This window comes from Arachis stenosperma, chromosome 9, assembly GCF_014773155.1.
Source record: "Arachis stenosperma cultivar V10309 chromosome 9, arast.V10309.gnm1.PFL2, whole genome shotgun sequence".
NCBI classification, from domain to species: Eukaryota; Viridiplantae; Streptophyta; class Magnoliopsida; order Fabales; family Fabaceae; genus Arachis; species Arachis stenosperma.
Window position 1 is genome coordinate 111,219,732 of NC_080385.1, and position 8,471 is coordinate 111,228,202.

General features: G+C 40.6%; 1 non-coding gene across 1 annotated transcript; it reads left to right on the top strand.

Moving 5' to 3' along the window:
- Positions 1-5,341: 5,341 nt before the first annotated feature.
- LOC130953881 (small nucleolar RNA R71) lies at positions 5,342-5,449 on the top strand. Its single transcript, XR_009076042.1, has one exon. It is a non-coding gene; the product is annotated as a small nucleolar RNA R71 (small nucleolar RNA).
- Positions 5,450-8,471: the final 3,022 nt, after the last annotated feature.

Genomic DNA, 8,471 nt, shown 5'->3' on the forward strand with positions numbered 1-8,471 from the left:
TCCCATCCTCTCAGTGGAAATGTTCAACGCACCCTGTCACGGCACGGCTATCCATCTGTCGGTTCTCAATCAGGCCGGAATAGAATCCAGTGATTCTTTTGCGTCTATCACTAACGCCCCGCCCTCAGGAGTTTGAAGCACGTCACAGTCGTTCAATCATTGAATCCTACTCAGAATACCACAGACAAGGTTAGACCTTCCGGATTCTCTTGAATGCCGCCATCAGTTCTAGCCTATACCACGAAGACTCTGATCTCACGGAATGGCTGGCTCGTTTGTCAGGCGAGCGCTCGATTGTCAGGCGATCAACCATGCATCGTGTATCAGGAATCCAAGAGATATTCACCCAGTCTAAGGTAGAACGGAGGTGGTTGTCAGCCACACATTCATAGGTGAGAATGATTATGAGTGTCACGGATCATCACATTCATCAAGTTGAAGAACAAGTGATATCTTGGAACAAGAACAAGCAGAATTGAATAGAAGAACAATAGTAATTGCATTAATACTCGAGGTACAGCAGAGCTCCACACCTTAATCTATGGTGTGTAGAAACTCCACCGTTGAAAATACATAAGAACAAGGTCTAGGCATGGCCGTGAGGCCAGCCTCCCAAAGTGATCAAAAGATCTAAAGATCAAACGATTCCAAAGATCAGAAGATGAAAATACAAATAGCAAAAGGTCCTATATATAGGGAACTAGTAGCTTAAGAATTACAAAGATGAGTAAATGACATAAAAATCCACTTCCGGGCCCACTTGGTGTGTGCTTGGGCTGAGCAATGAAGCATTTTCGTGTAGAGACTCTTCTTGGAGTTAAACGCCAGCTTTTGTGCCAGTTTGGGCGTTTAACTCCCACTTTGGTGCCAGTTCCGGCGTTTAACACTGGGAAACCTGAAGGTGACTTTGAACGCCGGTTTGGGCCATCAAATCTTGGGCAAAGTATGGACTATCATATATTCTGGAAAGCCCAGGATGTCTACTTTCCAACGCCATTGAGAGCGCACCAATTGGGCTTCTGTAGCTCCAGAAAATCCACTTCGAGTGCAGGGAGGTCAGAATCCAACAGCATCTGCAGTGCTTTTCAGTCTCTGAATCAGATTTTTGCTCAGGTCCCTCGATTTCAGCCAAAAAATACTGAAATCACAGAAAAACACACAAACTCATAGTAAAGTCCAGAAAAGTGAATTTTAATTAAAAACTAATAAAAATATACAAAAAACTAACCAAATCATACTAAAAACATACTAAAAACAATGCCAAAAAGCGTACAAATTATCCGCTCATCACAACACCAAACTTAAATTGTTGCTTGTCCCCAAGCAACTGAAATTCAAATAAGATAAAAAGAAGAGAATATGCAATGAATTCCAAAAACATCTATGAAGATCAGTATTAATTAGATGAGCGGGGCTTTTAGCTTTTTGCCTCTGAACAGTTTTGGCATCTCACTCTATCCTTTGAAATTCAGAATGATTGGCTTCTTCAGGAACTCAGAATCCAGATGGTGTTATTGATTCTCCTAGTTAAGTATGATGATTCTTGAACACAGCTACTTAATGAGTGTTGGCCGTGGCCCAAAGCACTCTGTCTTCCAGTATTACCACCGGATACATACATGCCACAGACACAGAATTGGGTGAACCTTTTCAGATTGTGACTCAGCTTTGCTAAAGTCCCCAATTAGAGGTGTCCAGGGTTCTTAAGCACACTCTTTTTGCCTTGGATCACAACTTTATTTCTTTCTTTTTCTTTCTCTCTCTTTTTTTTCGTTTTCTTTTCTCCTTTTTTTTTCGTTTTTCTCTTTTTTTTTTCTTTTTTTTTTGTATTCACTGCTTTTTCTTGCTTCAAGAATCATTTTTATGATTTTTTAGATCCTCAGTAACATGTCTCCTTTTTCATCATTCTTTCAAGAGCCAACATTCATGAACCACAAATTCAAAAGACATATGCACTGTTTAAGCATTCATTCAGAAACAAAAGTATTGCCACCACATCAAAATAATTAATCTGTTATAAAATTTGAAATTCATGCAATTCTTTTCTTTTTTTCAATTAAGAACAATTTTGTATTCAAGAAAGGTGATGGATTCATAACTTTAAGGCATAGTCACTAAGACACTAATGATCACAAGACACAAACATAGATAAACATAAGCATGATTTTCGAAAAACAGAAAAATAAAGAACAAGGAGATTAAAGAACGGGTCCACCTTAGTGATGGCGGCTTGTTCTTCCTCTTGAAGATCTTATGGAGTGCTTGAGCTCCTCAATGTCTCTTCCTTGTCTTTGTTGCTCCTCTCTCATGATTCTTTGATCTTCTCTAATTTCATGAAGGAGAATGGAGTGTTCTTGGTGCTCCACCCTTAGTTGTCCCATGTTGGAACTCAATTCTCCTAGGGAGGTGTTGATTTGCTCCCAATAGTTTTGTGGAGGAAAGTGCATCCCTTGAGGCATCTCAGGGATTTCATGATGAGTGGGGTCTCTTGTTTGCTCCATCGTTTTCTTAGTGATGAGCTTGAGGTCATGCCTTCTCAGTTGAACCGGCTTCCCTCTTGAGTTTCTCTTCCATTGAGCACCCTCTTCACAAATGTTTATGAGGACTTGGTCCAACCTTTGATCAAAGTTGACCCTTCTTCATGGCCACAACTTCATAGAAGTGGTCTTGATGCACCCTTGAGATGAATCTCTCCATCTCCCATGACTCGTAGGTGAAAGCTTTTGTCTTCCCTTTCCTCTTTCTAGAGGTTTCTCCGGCCTTGGATGCCATAAATGGTTATGAAAAAACAAAAAGCAATGCTTTTACCACACCAAACTTAAAAGGTTTGCTTGTCCTCGAGCAAAATAAGAAAGAATAGAGGAGAAAAAGAAGAAAATGGAGGAGATGGAGGAGGTTGTGTGGTCCGGCCAAAAAGGGGGAAGAAGTAGTGTTTAGGGTGTGTGAAAATGAAGGAGTGAAGATGGGTTTATATAGGGGTGAAGGGAGGGGTAGGGTTCGGCCAATATGGGTGGGTTTGGGAGGCAAAGTGGTTTGAATTTGAATGGTGAGGTGGGTGGGGTTTTATGAAGGATGGATGTGAGTGGTGAAGAGAAAGATGGGATTTGATAGGTGAAGGGTTTTGGGGAAGAGGTATTGAGGTGATTGGTGAATGAGTGAAGAAGAAAGAGGGTGGTGGGGTTGGTGGGGATCCTGTGGGGTCCACAGATCCTGAGGTGTCAAGGAAAAGTCATCCCTGCACTAAATGGCATGCAAAAATGCGTTTTGAGCCAATTCTGGCGTTAAACGCCGGGCTGGTGCCCATTTCTGGCGTTTAACGTCAGGTTCTTGCCCTTTCCTGGCGTTTAACGCCAGTCTGGTGCCCCTTTCTGGCGTTAAACGCCCAGAATGGTGCCAGACTGGGCGTTAAACGCCCATCTGCTAGCCTTACTGGCGTTTAAACGCCAGTAGGTTCTTCCTCCAGGGTGTGCTGTTTTTCTTCCTGTTTTTCATTCTGTTCTTGCTTTTTCAATTGATTTTGTGACTTCTCATGATCATCAACCTACAGAAAACATAAGATAACAAAGGAAAATAGGTAAAATATAATATTGGGTTGCCTCCCAACAAGCGCTTCTTTAATGTCAGTAGCTTGACAGAGGGCTCTCATGGAGCCTCACTAATGCTCAGAGCAATGTTGGATCCTCCCAACACCAAACTTAGAGTTTGAATGTGGGGGTTCAACACCAAACTTAGAGTTTGGTTGTGGCCTCCCAATACCAAACTTAGAGTTTGACTGTGGGGGCTCTGTTTGACTCTGTTTTGAGAGAAGCTTTTCATGCTTCCTCTCCATGGTGACAGAGGGATATCCTTGAGCCTTAAACATAAAGGATTCTTCATTTACTTGAATGATCAATTCTCCTCTGTCCACATCAATCACAGCCTTTGCTGTGGCTAGGAAGGGTCTGCCAAGGATGATGGATTCATCCATGCACTTCCCAGTCTCTAAGACTATGAAATCAGCAGGGATGTAATGGTCTTCAATCTTCACCAAAACATCCTCTACAAGTCCATAGGCTTGTTTTCTTGAATTGTCTGCCATCTCTAGTGAGATTCTTGCAGCTTGTACCTCAAAGATCCCTAGCTTCTCCATTACAGAGAGAGGCATGAGGTTTACACTTGACCCTAAGTCACACAGAGCCTTCTTGAAGGTCATGGTGCCTATGGTACAAGGTATGGAGAACTTTCCAGGGTCCTGCCTCTTTTGAGGTAATTTCTGCCTAGACAAGTCATCCAATTCTTTGGTGAGCAAAGGGGGTTCATCCTCCCAAGTCTCATTTCCAAATAACTTGTCGTTTAGCTTCATGATTGCTCCAAGGTATTTAGCAACTTGCTCTTCAGTGACATACTCATCCTCTTCAGAGGAGGAATACTCATTAGAGCTCATGAAAGGCAGAAGCAAGTCCAATGGAATCTTTATGGTCTCATTTTGAGCCTCAGATTCCCATGGTTCCTCATTGGGGAACTCAGTGGAGGCCAGTGGACGTCCATTGAGGTCTTCCTCAGTGGCGTTCACTGCCTCTCCTTCCTCTCCAAATTCGGCCATGTTGATGGCCTTGCACTCTCCTTTTAGATTTTCTTCTGTATTGCTTGGGAGAGTACTAGGAGGGAGTTCAGTAACTTTCTTGCTCAGCTGTCCCACTTGTGCCTCCAAATTCCTAATGGAGGACCTTGTTTCAGTCATGAAACTTTGAGTGGTTTTGATTAGATCAGAGACCATGGTTGCTAAGTCAGAGTGGTTCTGCTTAGAATTCTCTGTCTGTTGCTGAGAAGATGATGGAAAAGGCTTGCCATTGCTAAACCTGTTTCTTCCACCATTACTGTTGTTGAAACCTTGTTGAGGTCTCTGTTGATCCTTCCATGAGAGATTTGGATGATTTCTCCATGAAGAATTATAGGTGTTTCCATAGGGTTCTCCCATGTAATTCACCTCTTCCATTGAAGGGTTCTCAGGATCATAAGCTTCTTCTTCAGATGAAGCATCCTTAGTACTACTTGGTGCATTTTGCATTCCAGACAGACTTTGAGAAATCAAATTGACTTGTTGAGTTAATATCTTGTTCTGAGCCAGAATGGCATTCAGAGTATCAATCTCAAGAACTCCTTTCTTCTGATTTGTTCCATTGTTCACAGGATTCCTTTCAGAAGTGTACATGAATTGGTTATTTGCAACCATTTCAATTTGTTCTTGAGCTTCTGTAGGCGTCTTCTTCAGATGAAGATATCCTCCAGCAGAGCTATCCAAAGACATCTTGGATAGTTCAGAGAGACCATCATAGAAAATACCTATGATGCTCCATTCAGAAAGCATGTCAGAAGGACATTTTCTGATCAATTGTTTGTATCTTTCCCAAGCTTCATAGAGGGATTCTCCATCCTTCTGTCTGAAGGTTTGGACTTCCACTCTAAGCTTACTCAATTTTTGAGGTGGAAAGAACTTTGCCAAGAAGGCATTGACTAGCTTTTCCCATGAGTCCAGGCTTTCTTTAGGTTGTGAGTCCAACCATGTCCTAGCTCTGTCTCTTACAGCAAAAGGGAATAGCATAAGTCTGTAGACCTCAGGGTCAACCCCATTAGTCTTGACAGTGTCACAGATTTGCAAGAATTCAGCTAAGAACTGATGAGGATCTTCCAATGGAAGTCCATGGAACTTGCAATTCTGTTGCATTAGAGAAACTAATTGAGGCTTAAGCTCAAAGTTGTTTGCTCCAATGGCAGGGATAGAGATGCTTCTCCCATAGAAGTCGGGAGTAGGTGCAGTAAAGTCACCCAGCACCTTCCTTGCATTGTTTGCGTTGTTGTTGTTTTCGGCTGCCATGTCTTCTTCTTTGAAGATTTCTGTTAGGTCCTCTACAGAGAGTTGTGCCTTAGCTTCTCTTAGCTTTCGCTTCAAGGTCCTTTCAGGTTCAGGGTCAGCTTCAACAAGAATGCTTTTGTTCTTGTTCCTGCTCATATGAAAGAGAAGAGAACAAGAAAATGTGGAATCCTCTATGTCACAGTATAGAGATTCCTTGAGGTGTCAGAGAAGGAAAAAAATAGAAGGAAGAAGTAGAGAATTCGAACTTAGTGAGATAGAGTTCGAATTGTGCATTGAGGAGGAGTGGTACTCCATAAATAGAAGGATGTGAGAAGAGAAGAAGAAATTTTCGAAAATTAAGTGAAAGGTTTTAAAAACATTTTGAAAAACTTTAATTGATTTTCGAAAACCAAGAGTGGGAAAGAAATCAAGTAATTTTTGAAAAAGATTTTGAAATCAGAATTTAAAAAGATATGATTGAAAACTATTTTGAAAAAGATGCGATAAAAAAAAATATGATTGAAAAGTTATGGTTTAAAAGATATGATTGAAAAGATATGATTTGAAAAACAATTTAAAAAGATTTGATTTTAAAAATTAATGACTTGCCTAACAAGAAAAGATATGATTCAAACATTAAACCTTCCTCAACAGAAAAGGCAACATACTTGAAATGTTGAATCAAATCATTAATTGTTAGCAAGTATCTTTGAAAAAGGAAAGAAATTGATTTTGAAAAAGATTTGATTGAAAAGATATGATTTGAAAAAGATTTGATTTTGAAAAACCTTGAAAACTTGAAAAAAAATTGATTTGAAAACAAAATCTTCCCTCTTGTGCCATGCTGGCGTTAAACGCCCAGAATGGTGCACATTCTGGCGTTTAACGCCCAATGCACTACCTTTTTGGGCGTTAAACGCCCAACCAGGCACCCTGGCTGGTGTTTAAACGCCAGTCTGCCTTCTTCACTGGGCGTTTTGAACGTCCAGCTTTTTCTGTATAATTCCTCTGCAGTATGTTCTGAATCTTCAATTCTCTGTATTATTGACTTGAAAAGACACAAATTAAAAATTTTTTTGGATTTTTAATAATCAAAATGCAACTAAAATCAAATAACAATTCATGCAAGACACCAAACTTAGCAGTTTGTATACCATTGACACTAACAAAATGAGAATGTATATAACAGAACACTCAAGTCAGGAGAATTCAAAGATCAAAACAAGGAAATCATCAAGAACAACTTGAAGATTAATGAAGACACATGCATGAATTCGAAAAAAATGCAAGAAGAACAGAAACATGCAATTGACACTAAACTTAAAATGAGACACTAGACTCAACAAGAAACATAGAATATTTTTGGTTTTTATGATTTTGTAATTTTTTTTTTGTTTTTTCGAAAATTAAGTGGAAAAGAAAATAAAGGTATCAAAATTCTTTATGAGAATTTCCAGGAATCATGCAATGTTAGTCTAAAGCTTTAGTCTAAAGGGATTAGACATGGCTAGCCAAGCTTCAGCAGGACATTGCAGTCAAGAGCTAAATTGATGAGAATCAATCAGCTTTGGTGATGATAAGAACATCACCTTAAAACACTAGAATTCATTCTTAAGAACTCTGAAGATAAATACCTAATCTAAGCAACAAGATGAACCGTTAGTTGTCCATACACGAAACAATCCCCGGCAACGGCGCCAAAAACTTGGTGCACGAAATTGTGATCATCAATGGCGCCATCAACATGGTACGCTCATTGCAATCTCAACTCTCTATCACAACTCCGCACAACTAACCAGCAAGTGCACTGGGTCGTCCAAGTAATAAACCTTACGCGAGTAAGGGTCGATCCCACGAAGATTGTTGGTATGAAGCAAGCTATGGTCACCTTGTAAATCTTAGTCAGGCAGACTCAAATGGGTATGGGTGATGAATGAAACATAAAGATAAAGATAGAGATACTTATGTATATCATTGGTGAGAGCTTCAGATAAGCGTATGAAGATGCTTTGTCCCTTCTGTCTCTCTGCTTTCCTACTGTCTTCATCCAATCCTTCTTACTCCTTTCCATGGCAAGCTTATGCAAGGGTTTCACCGTTGTCAGTGGCTACCTCCCATCCTCTCAGTGGAAATGTTCAACGCACCCTGTCACGGCACGGCTATCCATCTGTCGGTTCTCAATCAGGCCGGAATAGAATCCAGTGATTCTTTTGCGTCTGTCACTAACGCCCCGTCCTCAGGAGTTTGAAGCACGTCACAGTCATTCAATCATTGAATCCTACTCAGAATACCACAGACAAGGTTAGACCTTCCGGATTCTCTTGAATACCGCCATCAGTTCTAGCCTATACCACGAAGACTCTGATCTCACAGAATGGCTGGCTCGTTTGTCAGGCGAGCGCTCGGTTGTCAGGCGATCAACCATGCATTGTGTATCAGGAATCCAAGAGATATTCACCCAATCTAAGGTAGAACGGAGGTGGTTGTCAGCCATACGTTCATAGGTGAGAATGATGATGAGTGTCACGGATCATCACATTCATCAAGTTGAAGAACAAGTGATATCTTGGAACAAGAACAAGCGGAATTGAATAGAAGAACAATAGTAATTGCATTAATACTCGAGGTACAGCAGAGC